Consider the following 25,601-nt stretch of genomic DNA (forward strand, 5'->3'; position numbering starts at 1 on the left):
TCCTGCTCATGTTCTAAATCAGTTCCTCAGAGAAGGACACAGAAAGCCCCAGGTCCCCGTGCACGTGCATTTACAACACCCCTAAGGTGCCTTTGCTGACTATGCAAATTTTCAAGCAAAAACTTCAAAGCTATGCCTGGCTTGTGCTTCAGTCTTCCCTTGGAGCTGGATGGAAGTTGCCTTCCTCTTGCTTGGAAACATCTGCTATAATCATGGGGAAGAGCAGACTTGTTTGTTAATGGGAGGAAGAAAAGCTTTTTACCTAGTGTGCAAGCCAAGTGAAAGAATAATTAATGTCAGAGCAGATATGATTTCCCCTCACTCTGTGCCCTAGGAACTCACAGGAATGATGAGAAAATTTTTAATTAATGTTTGAAAAGCACTGTGATCCCTGGATTAGATTACTGGAGAGAGGCACGGGGTGGTTTATTGTAATAAAATAAATTGTATTAACAGAAACAAAGAAGTTTTCTAAAGTGATTTTTTTCTATTTTAGAAACATCTAAAAGACAAAAATTTTTGAAGAGTGAAGGAAAAAGGACAAAAAGATAAAAGAAAAACAAAAGGTGGTGCATTTTTCATATTACATTTTTCCATTAGAAATGGATAGTATCTTTGACAATGCTCAGTTGAACTGAGGTGAGAGGTACACTCTGACAGTCCTAGGAAAACTAAAACACTATTGTTTAGGGATGTTATCAGAGGAAACTGAAGTCAGGAAGCAGGGAACTATTGTGGGATAGAGATATGACCCTGGACTTATCTGATTCAGTGGCTTGCACTTACATGTTTGTGGGTTACTGTTTATTAACTGTTAAAACATGAGGATAGTGAAGAAAATTGTACATTACTCAGAGATTAATGGGGATAAAGGGGGAAGTATATGAAATTGTTATACTGACTTTATTGATAATGATAAAGATGACTTCAACCAATTTCAGATTTCAAGATACAGAATTGAATGTCCTCATGATGGATATTTTACATATAATTTTCCACAAACATTATAGCTGCCCTTTTCTCTGTGCCCAGCAGAAGCCAATTTGTCCCTTGTTTAAGACATACTGATGATCCATCCCTCTTACCTGGCTCTTATTCTGTGATGTGAATTTCAAGTCTTTAGTTTTAATTTGATGTTCATTGCTGTATTGATAATTTATGACTGATATGTTGTACCTTGCTTTGTACAAATTCAAGGCACTATTCATTACCAAACATATTATTTGTATGAATTCTTTTATATTTCTATACTCATCTACCCTTTCCCTAAAAATACATTCTTAAATTTACATTTGTTGAAATAAATATTTTATATATATATATATATATATATATATATATATATATATATATATATATATATATAATTATAAGCATTTTAGGCGCTTAAGTGGTAATATGTATATACATATATGTATGTATATGTAAATTCATGTATATATATGCATATGTATGATAACATGCAGTGTTTTAATCTCATGTGTTATAGTTCTTTGAAATGTATTACTTAATATGACTAGGTTCTTGACTACTGAAATTTTAAAATTTGCTTTGTTCATTTGAATTCTCTCTTCTTTCCACCCTTTGACCTTCCTTCCCTCTCTCTCTCCCTGTGTCCATCTTGCCCCTTTTCCTTCCCAAACCTACCATCTTCCAACCATGATGCAAACTAATTATGCTTTCAGCCTTCTGAATAATTTCTATACTAGGATTTCCTCTGTTTCCTTGAGAGCTTTCTTTACTTTTCCCTTGTTTTACAGTCTTGTCTGTTGCATGACTTCCCTGTTTCAATTTGCTCATTTTTAGGGTAAATATCATCTGTGAGAGTTTGAACAGGTTATATAAGATATGTCAAATGCTCCTCCTCCTATCTCAACATATCTATGTTCTGCCATCAACTGGATTATTAAATTGTGTAGTTCCCAATTTACACCTCCTGAAAACTCCTGGTCTAGTTGAAATTCTTACAAGACATCTTCTATAGTGGATAATTTTCTCTGTTATATATACTTAGAAGTAACATTGTTGAATGTTCAAATAGAAAGATCTTTAAGATATTGTCAAATTGCTCCCCAAAGTAATTTTTACCGATTCATGCTTCATGAGAAGTGTAAAAGCATTCCATTTAGGTCATTTTTCATTTAGTATGCCAGGCACTCAATGAGCCCTTTCAACTTGAAAATTTGTGTCTTTTAGTTCAGTGAAATATCTGACAGTAGTTCTTAATGCTTATTACTCTTTTTTTATTTTTATTTTTTTTACTTCTTGTAGCATTCATAAGACAGAAAGGTATGCCACCTAAACTTAATCTTGCGATTTTTTAACCATTCTTTCATTGCTAATTTTGATTTTTTTTTTGATTTTACTGACTTTCTTCAATGTGTCATGCTTAGCAAACTAAATATTGTACACATTTTTGGTATACAGTATGATGTTGGAATATGCGTACTTTACCTAGTTGCTAAATCCACTTAATCAGACAGACATCGCCTCATGCCTCTGCTTCTTGTAGTGAAAATAATTGCAATCTTCTTTCTTAGTGCTTTTGCAGTGTTCAGTGCACAGCTTCTATAGTAGTGTTGAACTAGTTGCTGCCATATAACTAAATTTGTGTCCTTTGACCAATTATGTTCTTTAATATTTGAATAGATTCTTCTTGGAGATATTCCCAAGATATTTTAAATTTTTTGTAAATTTTTAACTTGAGTTATTAACAGTTTCCAACCTTATTTTAAGTTTTATTTATGGACAATTAATAAATTGTCCATATTATTAACAAAGGATTGTGTTTGTTGCTTACTCTGGCATGATTCTCACCTTAGCATATGTGGTGATTTGAATATGCTAGGATGAGAGAGTGGCAATATGAGGCAGTATAGCCTTGTTAGAATAGGTGTAGCCCTGCTTAGTGGCCTCAGTAGAACTCTCAGCGACTCCTGCACCATGCCTCAATGAAGAAATGGATACAGAACATGGGGTATATTTATACTATGGAATACTACTCAGCTATTAAAAACAATGAGTTCATGAAATTATTAGGCAAATGGGTGGACCTGGAAAATATCATCCTAAGTGAGGTAACCCAATCACAAAAGAACACACATGGTATGTACTCACTGATAAGTGGATATTAGCTCAGAATCTCAGAATATCCAAGATAAAATTCACATATCAAATGATGTCCAAGAAGGAAGGAAGGAGAGGCCCCTGGTCCTGGAAAGGCTTAATTCAGCAGTATAGGGGAATACCAGGAAAGGGAAGCAGGAGGGGGTTGATTGGGGAACAGAGGGAGGGAAGAGGAATTATGGGACTTTTGGGGAGGAGGAATCTAGGAAAGGGGAAATCATTTGATTTGTAAATAGAGAATATATCTAATAAAAAAAAACTGGCCAATATATAGTCAGTGTGATAAAAACCTGAAAACAAAACAAAATATTTTATTTTAAAAATACATATGAAATTCACAAATATTTGAAAGTTAAACATCTGTATATGACCAGTGATTCAGAAAACAAATCACCAGTTAAATTAGAAAACCTTTTCAGAAAATAAAAAATAAAAGATATCATGTCATATAGCTGAGCAATGCTTAGAGGTGAGCTCAGAACCTTCACATGTTTTTAAGATAAATGAGATGATTTTTAGATATCTCTTTTCTGTGTGAGCTAAACTTAAAAAAAAAGAATAGCAAGCTGCACTCAGCAAAAACATATTTAAGGAAATAACAATCATAAGTATAAAAATAAATCATGTGTACTATACAGAGGGAAATACTCAAGAACACAAAATTTCTTTCATTGGGTAATCAACACAATTGACAATATTTTAGTTCAGCTAATATACATAAGATAGAAGATAGAACTATTAAAATCAGGAAAAAGTCACTTTCAATACTAAAAAACATTAGTAAGCAAGTTTTACACTGACAAAATTAAAATACCCTCTTTAAAACAGATAAACTGGAAACTCACTCAAAAAAACACACCAATCTGAGCAGTCTTGTAATTATTAAGTACTAGGAATAATAGATGATTTCACAAGTAAAAACAAAGCAAACATTTGAGAATTAGCAACGATCTTGTATATGTAAAAATATAAGTATAAACTACTAACACATTAAAAAAAAAAAAAAAAAACAAAAGCCAGAGGTCCATTAAAAACACCCAGGGCAAACATTTCAAAGCAATAAGCTCTATCATGTTAAAAATATGTTAGCTAGGTAGTAATAAAGGACACTTAAGACTGACAAAAACATAAAAACAAAACAAGCTACTAGTATATTAACTGCAAAAGAAACGGGATAGTTTTCTGCAGTTACAAGAAAATGATGAAAATATTCACTCTAGCTTTCTCTGTTTAAATAAACTCCTTATACTAGGTAATCTGGGATGGTAGCACACATTTCCAGTGGCATTCAAGTTTCCTCTTCTGCCTTCCAGTCTAGGGGTTGCTTTTACTTGGAAGGAGACAGGATGGGCCTCTCTAAATTCAAGTCTTCTGGAATTGTGTTTCACTCATGTCTGCTCCCAGAGCCATGCCTCTGCCTCCTTTTTTGGGTGGAGCAACTGGCAAATGGTCCTGATAGTATAGATGACTGTCTTTAAACAAAGACATGGAAGACCCTCCCCAGTCCATCAGAGCTCTCCAAGAAGCTTTCCCCATACCCTCGACAGGCCACACCCCCAAGAAAGGGAGGGACAGGGCAGCTAAATTCAATCTAACTCAAGGAAGTATTGTATGTTCTTTCTTGATGCGGACCACTGTTTCTCTACTAAATTGGGAGGGTTTGAAGCAGCATTTAGCTTTGTGTGTTATAAATATTACACAGAAAACATGATGCTATTTCATACTATGATTGTGTGCTTTTCGTTTGCCAGTGTGTTTCTCTCCCCCACACCTTGTCTCTCTTTCTTTGTGTGTAGATGTGGTTGGGTGAGTACACACACAGTTGCATGTGTACCCATGTGTGTGTGTGGCCCGAAAACCTCTTACTGGATGTATGTTTACATGCATGTGGTATATGTTTGTGTATGTGTTTATCTCTCAATCTCCAGGAACTGTGCTGAGTTTTCCCTGGAACTTTGGCAATGCCAACTGACAGGACTGGATTTCCCAACACGGGTTTCTGATGTCTATAGAGTGTACAGATTGTCTGTGATCAACTATGGGAACTCTAAAGGTTGCACTGAATGCATTTCTGCATTAGGATATAGCTACAAGCCAAAGGGTGCCAAGTAGATGGTAGTAGTTTGAGTAAGAATAATCCTTGTAGTTCATGAAATTGAATGTTTAGTCTTCAGAGAACAGTACTACTTGAGAAGGATTTAAGATGTGATCTGGTCTTAGAGTAGGTGTGGCTATGCTAGGAGAAATGTGGGTGAAGCCAGCTTTATCAGTTTGCGGTTTCAAAACCCCAAGCCAGGTTGACCCAGAGACACTCTTCCCCCTTCTCTCCCCCCTCTCTCTCTCCAGATATAGATTGCTCAGCTATTTGTGACTGCTCAGCTCCATATCAGTCTGTGTGTCTGTGACTTCCTGCCCTGATGACAATGAACCAAACCTCTAAAAGTGTAAACAAGCTGCTATTAAATGCTTTCACTTATAAAGTTTGTCTGGTCATGGTTCTGTTCACAAAATAGAACACTGAGCTGATGCCTGAGAAAAGGAGGGAAGGAAGAAAGCAAGCAAAGGAGAAAAAGGGCAAAAGGAAGGATCGAAAGAAGGCAGGGAGGGAGGAAGGAAGGAAAAAGGAAGAAGAGTTGTAGGTCCAGTAGGTTAGATTTGTTGGCACATGACTTTAATCTCAGTACTTGGGAGTCAAGAGCAGGCAGATGGCTCTAATAAGAAGCCAGCCTGGCCTACTGACAAAGTTCAAGGACAATCAGAGCTACTTATTGAGACCCAGTCTCAAAGTAAAATGTCTATTGAGCCTCATTACCTGAGTTCAGTTTGCAGAACAGAATGAAAGAAGGAAAGATATGACTCTCAAAAGTTCTACAATAACTTCTATATACAAATCATTCTATTACAAGCACACACAGACATACACTCAAGCACACTTACCCATAAAACAAAATAAGAAAGAAGAGTAAATAAATTTGATTTGAATTACTCCATACAATCAAATAGTGTAAAACCTAGATAGTTTGCTGAGAGATAAATTGACAGTGCATGATTGACATGGAAACAAATCTTTATTCAAATGGTGAAAACCATGATGAAGCATTACAAGACAGGATGTAACCAAGAGAGAAATTAAAAGTGGGTAAAATGTTAGCAGGTCCTAGATTTAGAGCAGTAAATGGATTGACTGTGTCAGAGAGTAAGTCTGCTGAATGGTGAGCTGTGCTCTAAGTTCATCAATGCACCAAACTAGAAGAGTTCCTTCTCCAGCTTACTAGCCTGAGGTAAAGTCTGGATTCCAGGCAGGCAGTGCTCAGCCGAAAGAAAGAAAGAAGAGAGAGAGAGAGAGAGAGAGAGAGAGAGAGAGAGAGAGAGAGAGAGAAAGACAGAAAGAAAAAAAGAAAGAAAGAAAGAAAGAAAGAAAGAAAGAGAGAGAGAGAGACACAGAGAGAGAGAGAGACAGAGGGAGGGACGGAGGGAGGGAGGAAGGAAGAGAAAGGAAGGAAGGAAGGAAGGAAGGAAGGAAGGAAGGAAGGAAGGAACGAAGGAAGGAACGAAGGAAGGAAAGAAGCAAACAAGCAAGCAAGCAAGCAGCTCAGACTCAAGGAAAGGGAGCACAGCCTTTCCACTGCCTAGAAAGGGCGATGCACCTGGGGTGCTGGGCTACTAGCATGTAAAAGGACTAGAGGATTACCCCCAATGTATTAGTTTGGGTTCTCTAGAGTCACAGAACATCTCTGGGGGCAGTCTCTATATAGTTATGGATTTGTCGATGACTTACATACAGTCTATAGTCCAACTCCCCAACAATGGTCAGCAGCAGCTGTGGATGAAAGTCCAAGGATCTAGCAGTTGCTCAGTCCCACGAGGCAAGCAGGCAATGAAGAGTGAGTAAGTCTTTCTTCTTCCAATGTCCTTATATAGATCTCCAGCAGAAGGTGTAACCCAGATTAAAGGCTGTAGGTACCTCCAGCAGAGGGTGTGGCCCAAATTAAAGGTGTGTGCCTCCATGCCTTTAATCCCAGATAATCTTGAACTGGGCATCTCCTTGTCTTAATCTTCTGGAATTCATAGCCACTATGCTTCAAGATCTCCATGCCAAGACCCAGGTCAGAAACTTATATCTCTGAGCCTCCAGATTAGGATCATAGTTGAGCCTTCCAATTCTAGATTGTAGTTCATTCCAGATATAGTCAAGTTAACAACCAGGAATAGCCACTACACCCAGGAAGACCAAGTCAATGTGTCATGGTGGCCTGTGTCATACAAGACCCTTTCAACACTCAGTTGACATAAAGGACCCTGTCCTAAAGGGAAGGAGTGTGTCTGTAGGATCCCCAAGATTTATTGGCTGATTGAATTCTCAAAGTCCATCCTTTCTCAAATGATACACATCTCCTAAAGGGCAGGTGAAAGGTTCCACATCAGTCAAAGATTTCAACAGTCTAAGTTCCCTAGTTAGTCTTCCCATGTTATTTTCACAGTCAGGCCCTGTGCCATTGACTGGAGAGATGCCTGGCTCTGAGGTTGAGTTCTTCTGGAGTGGCAGGTAGTTTGGTGTACACTGGACTAAAGGCCTGCTTCCTGGTGTCTCTGGCATCCTGAGCTCAGCCCAGGATGCTTCTGGACTCCGTGGAAGGGTTGAGAGAGGACAAGTCTCCTGGTCTCTGGGCCAGGTGGCTGGCCTGAATCTTGTGAGAGGAGAGGAGTTGGGGACTGGTCTAGAGTTAGCAGTGAAGTAATAGCCTTTGGGCCGGTGTGTCTTGGCAGGCTAGCACAGTCAAGATGGAATTGACTGTGTGAAGGACCCTCTGCAGTGTGGCTCCTGCATGAGACAGGTGCCAAGTGGGCCAGGCGCACTGCAAGACAGTGGGCTCCATTCTGCTCAAGGGCACACGAATGAAGGCACCTCCGGGGACTTGCAGGTCCTCCAGGGCTACCTGCAAGCCATCCATTTTGGTGAAGACTCTGGACATCAGCTGGGAGAACGTCGGGAATGAACAGGCTTTCTGAAGAGAAGGCTGTCTGCGTCTCTTGGCAGACTTGTAGGGTGCACCTTGACTATCTCCAGGGTATATGCACTTCAGAGTCCTCACAGGAGATCTTGACTGGGGCCTTCACTTCTTTACATGCAGGTTTGTGTGCAAGGAATCTGTGAGAGAGACTACGGGCCTTACTCATTTTGCACACTGTTTGAATTTCATTCAGCAGCCTCCCCTGCCCTAGCCTGCTCCGCGGAGGGTTTCTTTTCACATCCTCTGGAAACTCTCAGGCCACTTCCAATATATCCTCCCCAACAGATCTTTAGGACAGGAAGCCATATATGGCCAGTCACCACCAGCTGTGTCCTCTCCAGGATTTCCTTAGCTCCCAGGACTCTTGGGTCCTGAGCCCTGCTTCTTCAAAGCCCAGACCTACCTCTTCTGTGGGTGGACCCCAGCTTGTTCCTTCCTTTCTGTCTGGAAGGAGATGGTCTATATCTCCTCTTGTCTTCCAGCTTGCTGCTTCTCTTGTGGGGTCCACAGGAGGAGACAGATCAATTTTGCCCAGATTGCTTCTGACTGTGGATCTTAGCCTCTGGACTCTTCAAGGTGTGCTCTGTAAGGAGAAGATGTGATGGGTGACAGGTCTCTAACCTTTCTCAGGAAGGCCTGGGATCAGCCTCCACAAGGCCAAGGTCCTAGCATGCCTTAAAATCCCATGCAGTCTCCCACTATTTTTCCATTCCCCCTTCCATCTTTGGTGAAGGCATACACATGGTTGTACCTACTTTGGATGTTCCCAAGTTGCCTCCCCAAACACACCATAATACAGTCCCAAGGACACTCAGCTGATGCTTGTGTGAACACACACACACACACACACACACATTTTGGTTTTGGCTGTGCAGGGAAGGCAGGGAAACTGCAGCCAGCCTCCCTCCTCACCTTGCCCAAGCCCATCAGTACTTCAAAGAACTAAACCCTACCTTTGCTCATAGGAGAGGACTTGGACCTCCTGGGTTTGTTCCCCCCTACTCTCAGAGTGCTGTTTCTCTTCTTCCTTCTGGTCTAGGGGATGCTTTCTCTTGGAATAAGACAGGATGGGCTTCTTTAAATGCAAATGTTCAGACTTCTGGACTTGTGTTTCACTCATGCCTGCTCCCAGGGCCATGCCTCTGCCTCCTTTGAATGGAACTCAGTGGCAAATGGTCCTGACAATAGAGCTGACTGGCTTTAAATAGAGCCTTGGAAGCCCCTCTCCTCTCCTGCAGAGCTCTCCTAGAAGCTTCTGCCACACCCTTGACAGGCCAAACCCTTAAGAAAGGGAGAGGTGAGGCAGTTAAATTCAATCTAACTCAAGGAAGATTGATGCCTACCACTCTCTCTGTACTAAATTGAGAAGGTTTGAAGCTGAAGGCTGCATTTAACTTTGTATATTATAAACATTACACAGAAAATACGTTTTTTCATACTAAGATTGTGTCCTTTTCATTTGCCAGAGTGTTTCTCCCCCGCCCCCGCCCCCACACACACCTTGTCTCTCTTTCTGAGTCTAGATGTGGAAGGGTGAGTGCATGCATGGGTGCATGTGTGCCTGTGTGGGTTTGGCCCTAAAACCACTTGCTGAATGTATGTTTACATGTATGTGGTATGTGTTTGTGTCTGTGTGTATCTCTCTGGGACCCTGCTGAGTTTTCCCTGGAATTTTGGCAATGCCAGCTGACAGGACTGGATTTCCCAACATAGGTTTCTGACTTGTAAAGAGTATACAGACTGTCTGTGATCAACTATGGGAATTCTAAAAGTTGCACTGAATGCATTTCTGCATTAGGATATAGCTAGAAGCCCAAGGGTGCCAAGTTTGAGTACCCAATGGTGTAGTTTGAGTAAGAATAACCCTATAGGTTCATAAAATTGAATGTTTAGTCTTCAGAGAACAGTACTACTTGAGAAGGATTTAAGATGTGATGTGGTCTTAGAGTAGGTGTGGCTATGCTAGAAATGGGGGTGAAGCCAGTTCATTGGTTTGGTTTGTGGTTTCAAAACCCCAAGCCAGGTTGACCCAGAGTCAGTCTCTCTCTCTCTCTCTCTCTCTCTCTCTCTCTCTCTCTCTCTCTCTCTCTCTCTCTCTCTCTCCTGCCAGGGGTCCAGATATATATTGCTATTAAATGCTTTCTTTTATAAAGTCTGTCTGGTCATGGTTCTCTTCACAAAATAGAACACTGAGATGCTGCCAGAAAAAAGGAGGGAAGCAAGCAAAAGAGGAAAGAGGGCAGAAGGAAGAAAGGATGCACAGACGGAAGGCAGGGATGGAAGGAGGAAGGAAAAAGGAAGGAATGTAGTGTGGTAGGTCCAGTATACTAGGTTTGTTGGCAGATGCCTTTAATCTCAGTCTTGGTTGTTAAGAGCAAGGAAGATATATTTGATAAGAAGCCAGCCTGGTTTAAAGAGAAAGTTAAAGGACAACCAGAGCTGCCTACTGAAACCCAGTCTCACACTAAAATATCCACCGAGCCTCATTACCTGAAATCAGTCTGCACAAAAGGATACAGGAAGATATGACTCTCAGAAGTTCTGCAATGTCCTCTATCTACAAATAATGCTCCTCTTCACACACACACACACACACACATACACACACAGACATACACACACACAAGCACACTCACCCATAAAATAAAATAAGTAAGGAAAGTAAATAGATTTGCTTTTAATTAATCCACACAGGCAGATAGTGTTTATAATCCTAGATAATGGAGAGATTAATTGATTGCAACCACTTGCCATGTAGACAATTAAATCTTTATTAAAATAGTGAAAAGTGATGATGATTCTTTTGTATTTGTTAAGTCTTGTCTATGGACTAAAGAAATTTTCTGAGGATGTGAAAAAATTGTGTATTTGTCAGGTTCATGTCATGGAGAAATTGATCACTACCAACTACCAAATATCCTCTCCTAAATAACTTAATATTGCAAGTAGATACTATGAAGTCCCCTGGAGAAAAGAAGAAACCAGTAGTCTTACCCAGTACTGGATCCATCATGTTTCAATACTGATAAGATGTGCACTGTTGTTCAATAGGCATAACTGCTATACATAACTAACCTCACTGTGCTTAGATATAATGCCTGAATTAATGAAAGGAATATCATGGCTGTTACTGTAATCTTTATCAAGCTCCTGTCTGTGGAGGTCATAGTCCCTAGGGTATTAATAGCTATTATTACTATGCAAAATGATCAGCCTGTCAAAATACCTCCTAATAAAATTGTTTATATACATAGAACTGAGCTCCTATCAACATTTCAAAGTATCTATCATTTGTAGTGATCAGTAACCTCTGCAGAGAATAGTAACTGTTCAAATTGCCAAGAATAAGAGTTTGAGTATTCACTTCTAAACATGGAAACTTTATTAATCCTCCTGCTGTCTAGTCTCAAGGAACAAAACTGCAGAAGATGGCTGGAAAATATTAAGAGATGGAGGATGGAGAGATATGATGCTAAATGTTGTCATCTAGATGTGACATTGCTTTTACATTCCTGAACTAACAGAAGCTATGGTTACCAGAGTAAAACCTGTGCAACAAGAAGCTAACCAATAGTCTGGTAGTCATGGTGGAGGTACTATGTACAGACTATCCCTTATTGGGGAACTATGGTCAGTTGCTAGATTCTGAGGAAGGGAGAGTCATTCTTTGAAAGTGTGGTTACTAGTATGTTTTCTATGCTCCAGTAGATGGGTATATATCCATATACATATGAGCAGCAATGTATGGAACTAATCATCCCTGATAGGACTTAAATCCAGCCATAATCTAGAATGAGAAAAATAGTATAGTACTTCATATAATAGAAAAGATGAAATATTCAATAGATTGCTGTGATAATTTGTATATATTCAGCCAAGGTTGTGGCACCATTAGATGATGTGGCCTTATTGGAGTAGATGTGTCACTGTTGGTGTGGCTGTAAGACCCTCATCCTAAGTCCTGGGAAGCTAGCATTCTCCTAGCACCCTTCCAGTGAAGATGAAAAATTCCCTTCTCCTGCACTTTAATGATGATAGACTAAACCTCTGAACCTGTAAGCCAGCCCCAGTTAAATGCTGTTCTTGTAAGAGTTGCCTTGGCCATGGTGTCTGTTCACAGCAATAAAACCTTAAATCAGACAGTAGTTGGTACTAGGAGTGGGGTATTGCTGTGATAGGTCTGATCACAATTTTGTTGGGAAGAATGTGGATTTTGGGACTTGGGATTTGAAAAGCAATGGAATGCTTATTGAACTATCCTACTAGGAAGATGGAAGACAGTGTTAATGGAAGTGATATGAATTGTATGTACCTGGCCCAAGAGGTTGCAGTGGAGAGTTTTAATATGTGGCCAAGAGACTGTTTTTGTTCTATTTTGGTGAAAAATGTAGCTACATTTGCTCGGCTGAAGAGTCTGCCTGAGGCTAAAATGAAGAAATTCGAGTTAAATGTATTGGCAAAGGAAGGCTCAGAAATGCCCTTTATAGACTTTGATCTCTGGTTAAGTCTCATGAACAGCATTTTAAACAAGCATATCAATCTGAGAAAGGAAAAATATATAATATAGGGTTTGAGTTTTAAAGGAGTACCAGAAAGTAAAATGGAACTGAGTCCTGTGTTCAAGGATATTAAATTGAATTAAGGGAGTAGTGACCTTGGGGCAAGATCCCACCCCGGTAAATTAAATCAAGCAAGCCTTTAATCCCAGAGCCAAAGACAAGCAGATATCTGACCTCAAGTTCTAGATGAAGAAAAACTTCAATCCAGGGTCAGTTGGCCACACCTTTAATCCAAGTGCTTAAAAGGCAGGCATGCAGATTTCTGAGTTAAAAGTCCATCTACAGAGAATTTTCCAAGACAGCAAAGCTTAAGCAGTAAGGAGTTGGAAAACTGAAAGCTGGTGATAATGTAACAGAGCAAGAGGAATATGTTCTAGCCCCAGCAAGCAGCAGAACCTGGCAGTTTGGGCCTCATGGTTCTGTCTTTAGTATGCAGAATAGAAGTAACTATTGGGGCAATTAATGATGGAAAGCTGGAGCTAAGAAGTCAGTGGTGATTAAGAAGAGACCAGCACCACTGGGGTGAAATCTGGGAAGCGTTTTCTCAGAGCACAAAGAAAATGTGTTCCAGAGATAGTCAACGTTGTACCTCATGGTGCAGCTGTAATTGGTCATTTGTAAAAGTCATCCAGGTGGTACTGGTTTGAAGGCCTGAAGGGATCATGAAGAGCACCCGAGGCTTGGCACTGTGAGAATCCATGAAAGGCCATTGGTAAATGTGCAGCCTCAGTTGCAGTTGGCTTAGGACTGAAGGGGTCATGTGAAGGAGATGAGATTTGGCATCATGAAGAGAGCCTATGAGAGGCTATTGGTGAAGCCCACTGGCAGAAGAAGAAGCTAGTATATTGGAGAGGTCAATACCATGGAGTGATCACCAAGAACAGCAGCAGCAGTAGAAAGGATCAACCTGAGCCCAGAGTGCTACAGGAGGCAGAGCCAGAGAAGTGATGCCACCCTTTGGAGGAACCCTGATGATCATGTGTGGATCCCCAATATTGAAACAAGAAGCTGTAACATTGATTTTTGCCTTGGAGACCCAAAGATTATTGAGATGCCAGAGCCATGGTCTATCTGCTGAGGAAAGCTGCTTACAAGGAATGGAACCAGCTCAGAGGCAGAAGTTTGTTGCAGTCAACAAATATGAAAAAGGAGTTTGAGATCTGAAGACCACCTTAAAATAAAGCATGGAGATTCAGAGTTGGGAATTTGCTCAGTGGGTCACCAGTTAAGTGATTTGATGAATCTCAGAAGAGACATTGAACTTCAGACTTTTAATATTTTTGAGACTGCTATAGACTATGGGAACTTTTGAAGTTGGACTAAAAGCATTTTGCATTATGCTATGTTTTGGTATTGTCTCCACAGACTCATATGTTTGAAAAAGCTTATGGGGGCCAGGCAGTGGAATGTGATGGTGTATATATGCTCAGACCAGGGAGTGGCACTATCAGAAGATGTGACTCTGTTAGAGTAGGTGTGTCACTGTGGGGGTGGGCTTTAAGAGACTCATCATCACAGCTGCCTAGAAGCCAGTATTCTGTTAGCTACCTTCAGATGAACTTGTAGAAGTCTCAGCCCATCCTCTACCACACCTGGCTGGATGATGCCAAGTTTCTGCCTTGATGATAATGGACTGAATGTTTGTCCTTGTAATCCAGTACCAATTAAACATTGCCATTATAAGAGTTGCCTTGGTCATGATGTCTGTTCACAGCAGTAAAACCCTAACTAAGACACTTTTCTTACAGTAATCTGACTTTTTTTTTTCAGTCCTAATTGCAAGGCCCCAGCCAAAGGAATTTTGTACTAGTCAAAGAAAAAGATATTTTTCTTCCCAGGCATTCTTGACTTAAATGATTGTCTGTTTTTCAACTATGTTTGATGATCAGTGATATTACGGGGTGCATCTCCATAGATAAACTTCTTCAATTTTAATTAGTGTCTGTTTTGTGGACAGTCTTGGAGAAAGTTGAGTGATCTGGGTCAACTCTTATAGAAAAATTTAAATAAGTTGTAAGTTAATACACTGTTTTGCATTGTAATGAATATGGATGTAAGGCCATTTAGCCTCCTTAGCTTTTCATGTAAAAGAGATAATGTTTATTTTGAAGATAATTTCTGGGGCTTTTGGAACAGAACATACACTAACTCTATGGTTTTTAAGAGTGATTTTCTTTTCTCAAATCCTTGTCACTATTTCTATGTGTCTGCTACAATGTCCTGGGATACAATAGCCCAAATACTCAGCAACACAAGGAAAAACTAGCAAGCTTCCTTAAGGACCTAGACATCATTAAACAAGTAGCATTCATGAAATATATTTGCTTTCTAGATTTTTTCTTGCTTCATGGAGATATTGAAAGTCTTAAATTATCTGACAATATTGTAAGAGGCCCTTGTCTTCTTGATGTTCTCCAAATGAGTAACATGTTTTTCTTTTTCCACATCTATTATGCTGTTTTTCTTTTTTTGTTTCTTCTCAAAGATTATCCCTAACACTTTCTAACACAAATTAATACATCTCTCCAAGGATTTTCAACAATACAGGAAACACAGGCCTCACAATCTTTCAGCTGTTGGACATTTGCCTTCATGCTATTCTACTACTAAGACCCACAGAAAAAGATTAACTTCTGACATAAATTCTATACAGGCCAAAAACTACACAACCAAACATACAGTCAGACAAGAAAATGAATGTCCACCTTATAGACCTCCCAACAGTTTTATACCATCCAAAGATATACAGAAGAATATTTTACCTTGTCAATGTCATTATGTCCTATGTGTGCTCATCAATATTTTCCTGTGATTGACTGTTTGTCATTCTATGTTAAGACAACATAGAACAAAACTTAGAGTTCCCCCTGAGTCCTCCTAAAGAACTGAATGACAAATTTTGTGACCATTTACATTTTTAAATTTATTTTTATCTTATGCTAAAATTAGTTTTGGTTTTATTTTTGATATGTTGGTATGCCTAGTTTAAAAAATGTGTGTGCTATGCGCTATTTGTTTTGGGAATAGATGTACAGTATCTGAGAAATAAGTTCTTGGAAATTGAGATATTATTACCTGCTTACAATTTATTAAAGTGGTATCTTTGGGTCACTGACAGGTTTTATAGAACTGCAAATAGTATTTGCTTATATAGAGTGAGATTCTTTGGGCTTACAAAGTAAAAGTTTCAATAAGCTGTGAAACTCAACATTGAACCCATCGATGTTGATAAGAACTTCCTTCCAAAACAGGTTCCAGGGGAAGTTAATTAAGATTTTATTTCATTAGTCCAATAGTCATGGGTAACAAAAATATTAAGACATAAAATGCTTTGTGTTAATTAAATGCCTCTAAGTAACGTTCATTAAAACACCCCAATTACACTAATTGCTGTGAATTTGTTCCCAGAAAATCCCTGAATATATAAATGTTAAATGTAGGTTTTCACTAAGCCATGACACATGGAAATGATGGATACATGCTTGTCAAAGATCTTTATGTTGAATTTCCCTTCACAAGAGAAATTACAGGACATAGCATCCTAACAAATGGCTGCATTCAACTCACTATAAAATAAAATGTATAAAATAAAAATGTTTGTTATAATTTTAGGATAGAAACTAACACCTTATCATTTTAAAGATAAATTTGAAGTCATAGCATGAATATATAAAAGCCTTTCTCCTAGATTTTAGATACAGATTTTTTAAGGTTCTTATGTTATCCTACTTAAACAAAAGGAAAAAAGGCAGTCATTTTAGAGCCTAACTCTTGGCATCTACCCAGCCTACTGAAAGCCTTATCAATAATCAGATTTTACTTGAAAAGAAATCAAATTTCCTATTTTAACTGTGTGAAACATCATTAAACGTACAGATTTTTTGGATTGAGGATTACTTACTGCTACAAAAAATACAGTCAACAATCTAACTTAATACTAGCAAAAGCTACAGTTTGCTGTTTATTAAAATGTCTTTATATGTAGCTATACATATTTCCATCATCCACATGTGATTAGATTTTAACATGGTTCACATGGTACTGAGGTGGCTCATGGGTTAGTGATTATTAAAACTCTTAAATTAGCACAAATTTCTTGTCTTTAGTTATAACTCAAACTTTACAACAGAAAACAAAGCATGTGTGCAATTTAACAGGATCGGAGTGTTGCTTTGTGGTTGGTGGCCTCAGTTCTGACTTCAGAAGTCCCCGCTGTTGGTAAAATAAAGTTCTGAAGCATGATTACTTCTGCTTCAGAGTGCAATCTTGTCCTCATGATAACTTTCCTCTGCTAACCTTAACAATAAAATGAAAGATTCTTGACTTTTTGTTGCTTGCATGGATGATATTGCTAGGCTTTTGCTGTTCTTAATACCCAAGAATAGACTTATCCCTGGACTTTGGGCTTTCTTTGAGGCATTGATAATGTTTACCTGCCAAGGTATACAGGTTATCCATATAAAATAAAAGCAAAAAATATAAAAATTTGAACATGATCGGTTGTCTTCTATGCGCAATAAAAAGTAAAAGTTTTCTGACAAAAGTGATTTGTAAATGCTTTTTATGGGACTTGCTGTTTAACTAATTTGTTAATTTTCCTGAATAAAAATATGACAGGAAAAAAATCAAATAAAAGAAAATATATAATTTATGGCTATGAGGTTTTTTTCCTGACCATCTTCAGTCAGGGAATTAATCTCTGCCAACGTAAGTGGCCCCAGAGTTGAGCTGAGCAGTCTCTCTTTCTTTGGTCTTGGTTCCCCCCATCAAAGTTAACTCTGGGATTGAGCAGTTTGTACTATTGTGCTCCTGAGGCACAATTTGTATACAAATTATACAAGGCATAATTTGTATGACTAAGGTGACTCCTCTTTCCAGATTTTCAATTCTTATACCATTTACTTTCTACTAATTTGAGTACCAGATGTAGTTTCATAATTAGAAAGAATTCAATCCTTTAGTCATATATATAAAGAGAGCAACTTCATTTTTATATGATGTTAGCACACAGGTTCATTCAACTGTCAGTGTATACCTCAATATTATCTTCTAGCTAGATTTACTTTGTAAAAGACATAGATCAATTAAATATTCCTGATGTTCAAGTTTTTCTTTAAAACTGGTAACTGAATGGTCTTTCCTTCAGTCTTTGCTTCACACTTTGTCTCTGTGTCTCCTCCCATGGGTATTTTGACCCTCCTTCTACGCAGGACCAAAGTATCCACCCTTTGGGCTTCCTACTTCTTGAGCCGCATGTGGTCTGCGAGAGGCTCTGCCAGTGCCTGACAAATACAGAAGCAGATGCTCAGAGCCAACCAATGGTAGGAGCGCAGGGTCCCCATGGAGGAGCTAGAGAAAGGACCCAAGGAGCTGAAAGTGTTTTCAGCCCCATAGGAGGAACAACAATATGAACTAACCAGTATGCCCAGAGATCCCAGGGACTAAACCACCAATCAAAGAGTACACATGGAGAGACCCATGGCTCCAGCCCATATGTAGCAGAGAACAGCCTTGTTGAACATCAGTGAGAGGAGAGGCCTATGGTTCTGTAAAGGTTTGATGTCCCAGTGTAGGAGAATGCTAGGACAAGGAAGTGAGAGTGGGTGGTTTGGTGAGCAGGGTCAGGGGGATGAGATGAGAATTTTCAGAGAGGAAATGAAAATAAAGGGATAAAACTTAAAATGTAAATAAAGAAAATATCTAATAAAAAAAAACTGGTGTAAGTGACCTTCTTGGTATTGAAAACCCATCCTTGGAAGTATAAGTCAATGTGGATAAAGGCTTAAGAGAGTGGCCAGTATTTTGACTTCAACCCTCAGGTCAGTTAGGTCCCAAGTTTTCCTTTTCAAAGCATTCTATAGCTCCAGTGAGTCACCTGGCTTCTTGGGAAGAGAGGTGTGAAGCAGGAACAGGAGTGGTAGAATACCTCTATGTAAATACTGGGGCCTGCGCAGCTGCAAAAGTATCTCCTGCAGGAGGACCTAATCAAGGACTGCCTGAGAGACCAAGGATTGCTAGTGCAGACAATTGGGAACTGCTGTTTTGATGAGACAATTTCTAGGGACCAATAGGAGCGCAGGTGGAGGGTATTAAAGGACATTGCAACAGTGTTCAGAGAGCTTGCTGCAGTGTTTCTCACCGGAGTCCCTGACTCTGCACCACGTTACCTCCAAGCCCCAAGGGCAGGTAGGGTTGGGCTAAGCACAGTTCAGGTCACAGACAACTTCTGGGACTTACAAACTGTAGTCCAATTAACCCAACAATGGGCAACTGTGAATGGGAAGTTCAAGAATCTAGTAGTTGCTCAATCCCTCAAGGCTAGTTGTTTCACCTATTCTTCTGTATAAGTTGGAATACTGAAGAAGTAAGTAGGTACAAACAGATGTACTGGCAAGCAAGTGCGAACAAACAAAGAAGTTTTCCTTCTTCTAATGTCATTTTGTAAGCCTCCAGAAGAATGTGTGGCTCAGATTAAAGGTGTGTACCACCATGCCTGGATCTAGAACTTGCTTTTTCCCAAGCTGAACTTAGAGATATCCTTGCCTCAGTCTCCTGGGATAATTGGCTGGGCCTAAGCTTTTTGTAGCCACTATGCCTCAAGATCTCCATGTCAAGATCTGGGTCAGGGGTCTTCCAGCCTCAAGATCTGAATAACAAATTTCCTCTCAGACTCAGAGAAGCAGTATAGAGCAAAATCAGAACAGGCAAGTGGGAAGGGTTGGGTGGGAAAACAGGGGAAGGGAAGGGGACTGATGGGACTTTCGGGGAGTGGGGGTCCAGAAAAGGGGAAATCATTTGAAATGTAAATAAATATATCAATAAATTAAAAAAAAAAACAACAAATTTGCTCTCCATTTCGGGACTGTAGTTCATTCCCTATGTAGTCAAGTTGACAACCAGGAATAGTCATCACAGCACTCATTCCTCTTTAATCTAGTCCACAGTTAGATTCTTTTTAAAAGTGTTTTTTTATATCTTGCTGCATTTTTTTATGCAACAGTCAGTACGTTTATTTTTTTAATAACTCAAATGATTATAACTCTGAGAACAATCTATTTATGTCTATATGCCTATACATACACTGGTATGAATGCCTGTGGAAGTCAGAAGATGAGTCAAATCTCCTGGTGGTACTGAATTTATAGGCTGTTTTGAGTCAGATGTAGGTATTAAGAATTGAACTCAGGTCTCCTGTAAGGGCAGTAAGTGCTTAGCATGGAAAAATTATAGATGAGTTGCTTACCACCTTTTCATACCCTGAGGAAACTTTTAGGGCCATAAATCTCAGTGGTGGAATTGTGACAGGGAATAGGGACTGAAGAGACCAGTATCAAAATTAACAGTTAGAAGAGGATAGTTGGCAAAGAAAGATTGGAAGCACTTCCCTCCTCAGGCCACATACAACAACCAGCATACCCAAAAGAAAAGCTGCAATATGTAAAGGTGGCAAAGACATGTCATGTAAATGACTTATAAAGGGTTATGATACTCAAGGCCCAGAGCTTCCCTCCTAAGCTTCTAAAAGTTGAGTGTTTTCCCATTCTCAATAAACCATCTCTATTTCTACTTTTAATCATGTGCTCCTGATGCAATCAATTCATTGTACCTGGACAAAAACAACCCAAACAACTTCAGTCCAGTCCTGGAACTTATTCACACCTATAACATCAGTCTTGGTAAAAGTTAGATTTTTTCTTTCGTTGGAAATACAGCCTTTTTGAATGTCCCATCTGGGATATTCTATTACCTGCATCATTGTTCACCATCATACAAAAGGAACTCAGGTAAGAGTGCAATGAGGATTCCAGGGCACGACGACGACGATAAAAGCACCATAGTCCTTCTGCACACATCTCTTCTCCCTTCTCACAATTTTCTCTCTTCTCTCTTGTTTTCCATGGTGCTGGGTATGACGGGGCTTTAGACATGCTACTCTAGTACTCTTATCACTGGCATATATTTCCAGTACCATAATTTCTTAAATTTAAAGTCTTGGAAAGTTAATTGTCTGAAATTTCTCAAAAGCTTCTAAATTATATACAGTAAGCTGTTCATGTTAGTTATCTATGGGTTTGGTAATTACTAAAATGAATAACAGAGAAAGAGAGAGAGAGAGAAAGAGAGAGAGAGAGAGAGAGAGAGAGAGAGCGCACAATTATCCTCACTTTCTCCATCATCGCCATTAACTTAACAACCTGTGTTTCTTAGCTGCAGCCTGCTCCTCAAAGACAAATTAGGGCTATTGTCAGCATCATGCTACTTCTACCTTTCTAAAAAGGAACCACTCCCTTTAAATGATTCTTCTTGATTAGCTCCCTGTACGGCAGTATAACTTAAGGTTGAAATTCAGCAGCCAATCTTGTGTGTGTGTGTGTGTGTGTGTGTGTGTGTGTGTGTGTGTGTGTGTGTGTGTGTGTGTAGCAGACCTTAGACTTTAGAGCAATAGTGAAAGCTGAGTAATGCCAGAAACCCTGGGGAACAGGTTGGAACCACTATTAGCCCAGATTCTTTAGCCACAATGAACTGGAAATTACTGGTGGTTCATGCACAATAGCCCAGCCGTCACAAGCAATTAAGAAGCAGGGATGTAATTGACCTGATTGTATGATTCAGGGCAGCTGGGTAGTCTCCTCAGGGCCAGGTCTCCCTTGTGAGCAGAGCAGATGGCCATCTGCAGGATTACAATAACAAGGGCAACTGAATAGTCAAGTGGCCAGTCAGGGTAACCAAGGGGACAAGACAGTTAAAGCTCTTCTGGATGGATGGGCAACCCATGCTTACCCGGCTGTGCCATATGTCCCTGTCTGTGGCACCCTTCTTCCCTCCAAGTAGCGTTCCTTCTCATGCAAATTGTTAGGATGATGGATATGATGTCTCAAGTGTCCTATCTGCCAACATGGCTGTGAATGCTAGTAACACAGCAATAAGAGACTGGGATGATATCCAAAAATATATTGTTTTAAGTATGGAACACAGCAATACAGGAAAGTAAAAACAAATCTCTCCTTTATAATTGTGATTATATCTCTTATTATGTTATAACTAAGAGAAAGAGAACTCAGTTAAGATGCCTTGAGAAGAGGCAACTGGCTTTATTTTCTTACCACTGAAATGATTTGTTTCTGCACTGGTGTACCTCCAAAAACCCACATAATGTTTCACACCAAACACTGCATGTGAAACACATAATGAATTTAATTTCCTGGTGACCCTTTCCTGGGATATGATCTGTGCATATGTATATGCACAGTAGGCATGTATATATTTGCTTTTTCTTTACATACAACTGTGTTTTTTTTTAATTTAATCTATATCCAGGAAGTCAGTTCTTATTGATTGGTATGGAGTTTAAAACTTGCAAACAAATGCATACTATAAAGGGAGAGATTCTATTATTTCATTAGTTTTCTTCCTTAATGTTTATTTATCTTTTGACTACTGTAATTTTTTTTATTATCTTTAATCTTTTTTTACAGTCCAGTCATTATCCCTAATTATCCATATCCTGTTCTGCCCTAAGAAAGTTCCTCATTCCATTCCTCCTCTCCACTCCCTGGTGACTCAAGTGTCCCAAGGATTAGGTGTGTCTTCTCTCTCTGAGGCCAGACCAAGACAGTCCTCTGCTGTATATGTGTCAGGGGCCTTGGAGCAGCTAGTGTATGCTGCCTGGTTGGTGGCTCATTGTCTGAGAGATCTTAGGAGTCCATGTTTGTTGAGACTGCTGGTCTTCCTATGGTGTCTGCTCCTCCTCCACTTCTTCCAGCCTTTCGCTAATTCAACCACTGGGGTCCCTGACTTCAGTCATTTTAATGAACAATCTTATAAGTTATTCACTTCAAATGTGCTGCTCTTTGAATATGTATTTTCATTATTTTTTAGAAAGATACTTATATGACTTTACATAAATCACATATATTTCAGAATGATACACAGGTCAACCCATTTTCCTACTTTTCCCCATTTATGTCATCAGAAAAATTTAAACTTCAAAAAATCTTGGTAAGTGTGGAAGGTATAATGGCATTTTTTTTTTTTACTTTATTACTTATTTTTCTTGTGAGTGTGTTGGAATGAAAAACTTTCCACCTATTATTTTCAGTTTCAGTGTCTGAGGCTACATATTAAATAGACTAAGGAAAATGATCAGGAGAAATGCATATTATGTTTTTAGTATTACTATTTTGAATATGCTAAAACTTTTACAGAAAAGAAGTAAATAGTAAGAGAGTGCCAAGTATACATTTCTGTGTTGAAGGAAAACCCAAGGCCCTGAGCACACTACATAAGAACTTTTAAACTCAGCTGCATTCTTTTGGATTTGTGATTATTGTTGTTCTGTTACTTGACACATTGTTTCCACAAGTAACTATAAATCTACGACAAGTGCTATGACGTAATTGTAACATCCACCTACATTTTTGTCTTTTATTTTCCTCCCCAAAAATTACCAGAGAGATCAAGTATTTAAGTATCAGTGATGTACAGAAATATGATACAGACTGAGAGAAGAACTTTTTCTGCATAATTTTGGAAGGATGCTGGTCTTCTAAATTCACCAACTTTCTTTCTTGGCATCTTGAGTCAATATAACTGGAATATACTTCCACACCAAGCTGGCATATTTCCCATTGAAACTAAGCAATGAATGGTGGACAAGTTCTTAGATAAAGGATTGTTTGCCTGGAAAAATCCACTGTGAAATTGATTGAGAAATACATGGGGAAGCTAGTGGGAAATAAGGGTGATCCTTAGCAAAGTCCATGCAGATATGAGTTTTGATTCTTTGTGCCCAGAAAAAAGAGTTTTCCTCTTTGTGGTGCAAGAAGGAACATTTATTACAAGAAACACATGTTATCATTTTATAGAACAATGTTCTTCATGTCTATTGCTTTTATCTGAAACCACTTCAAATGTAAAGTTATACATTTGGGCAGCATGCTTTGATTCCACTCAGAGAGCTGAGAAATTTTGAGATTTTCAACAGCTAATTTTTATATCTTATTTGCTTAAGATCTTTATTTTTTTTCTCCTTGTATTTTTAAATGTCACTGCAACATTTCTGCAAAGATTCAGGACATAAAAAACTAGACCTTGGTATATCAACCATTTGTCTTAGGTTGCAAGTTCATTTTATATATTTAATTCATGGTGGATTTTGCTAGGTGGAATTAAAAAATTATTTTTATTAAGTCAAAATTATTTTGTTCTAATTTTAGTGATATTTACATTTTACCTAGAACAAATTATTCAGAAAAAGTTCTTCCCTAATTCTGTATCATATTTCTATGCATAATTGATAATAAAACCTGTGATTACTCCGAATACCCAAGATACAGTTCATAGTCGACATTAGCTCAAGAAGAAGGAAGACCAAATTATAGATACTTTGATTCTTCTTGGATGGTGGATCAAAATATCCATGGCTCACAGCCAACCTGATCATAGCGCCCCCAATGGAGCACATAGAGAAAGGACCCAAGAAGCTGAAGAGGTTTGCAACCTGGCAGGAGGAACAATAATATATACCAACCAGTACCCCCAGAACACCCAGGGACTAAACCACAAACCAAAGAGCACACATGGTGGAGGGGGGGGACAAGGGGGAGGGGGAGTGTTTCGGGTAGAGGGGCATATACATGGAGGCAGGGGATGGAAGGAGGGGTAGGGAATCTTTGGGGAGGGGGGCTTTTAGGACGGGGGAAATTGGGAAAGGTTTTATCATTGGCAATGTAAATGAAGAAGATACTCAATAAAAAATAAAAAATAAGAAAAAATGGACGGACCCATGGCTCCAGCTACATATGTAGCAGAAGATGGCCATTTCAGACATCAACGACAGGAGAGGCTCTATACCCCAGAGTAACGGAATTCCAGTCAGGAAAGTGGGGGAGGGGTTGTGAGCAGGGAGAGGGGTGATGAGCTAGGGAGTTTTTCCAGAAGGGTACCCAGGAAAGGGAATACTGTTTGAAATGTATAAAGCACATATCTAATAAAAAAAGAAAAAGAAAAAGAAAGTAATTTGCAAATTCATCTGTAATAACAAAATACCCAGGATGGTGAAAACTATTCTCAACAATAAAAGAACTTCTGATGGAATCACCATCCCTGTCCTCAAGCTATAATACAGAACAATAGTGATTTCATCAAAATTTAAAATCTACGTTTGTAAAGTGCAATATAAACAGAATGGAAGGCAACACAGTGAATAGGGAAAAAAATGCCAGTCATATCATGTGATAGATTTCTATCAGAATATATAAGGAGTGTCTTCAGGGGCTATAGGTAAATTCCAGATGGTACAGTGCTTCCATCCCATGTGAAAAGTCCTGAGTTTGATCCCTGATGCCATATGAAAAACAAAGGTATAGTGTAAAACTCCTCTAATCCAAGCTCTTAAGAGGTAATATAAAAAAGTAAGAGGATTAGACATTCAAGGCAATCTTCAGGTAGACAACAAGAATGAGGCCAGCCTGGGATATATGCTACCCTGTCTCAAAATAATAACATAAAATATTACCTACAACTCAGTAATAAGCACTGTACTTGAAGAAATTTCCTTCAAGAATAAAAAGGAAAAGAAAATTCTCTACAGTATTAACATAATGATTAGTAACCACATTAAAAGTCAGCCAACAAACAAAAACACCTTACTAAAAGATCAGATGTCTATTTTTTTCAGTATTTGAGAAGCAGAAGCAAGAAAATCAGGAGTTCCAACTACTCCCAACTGCATAATGAGGTAGAAGCTAGCTTGGACAACATGAAACCATATCAACAAAAACAAAGGTATAAAATATTTAAGGTCATTGAAAACTAAGAAAGCATAAGCTGAAACTGTTTCATACCCATAAAATAAATATCAAGTTAACAAGTGTTAGCAAAAGTAGACAGAAATTGTCAAACA

At 38.9% G+C, this 25,601-nt stretch overlaps 1 pseudogene; it reads right to left on the minus strand.

Moving 5' to 3' along the window:
• Positions 1–7,730: 7,730 nt before the first annotated feature.
• On the minus strand, positions 7,731–9,276 carry LOC127680449 (uncharacterized; annotated as a pseudogene).
• Positions 9,277–25,601: the final 16,325 nt, after the last annotated feature.

Source organism: Apodemus sylvaticus, chromosome 3, assembly GCF_947179515.1.
Source record: "Apodemus sylvaticus chromosome 3, mApoSyl1.1, whole genome shotgun sequence".
Taxonomy (NCBI): domain Eukaryota; kingdom Metazoa; phylum Chordata; class Mammalia; order Rodentia; family Muridae; genus Apodemus; species Apodemus sylvaticus.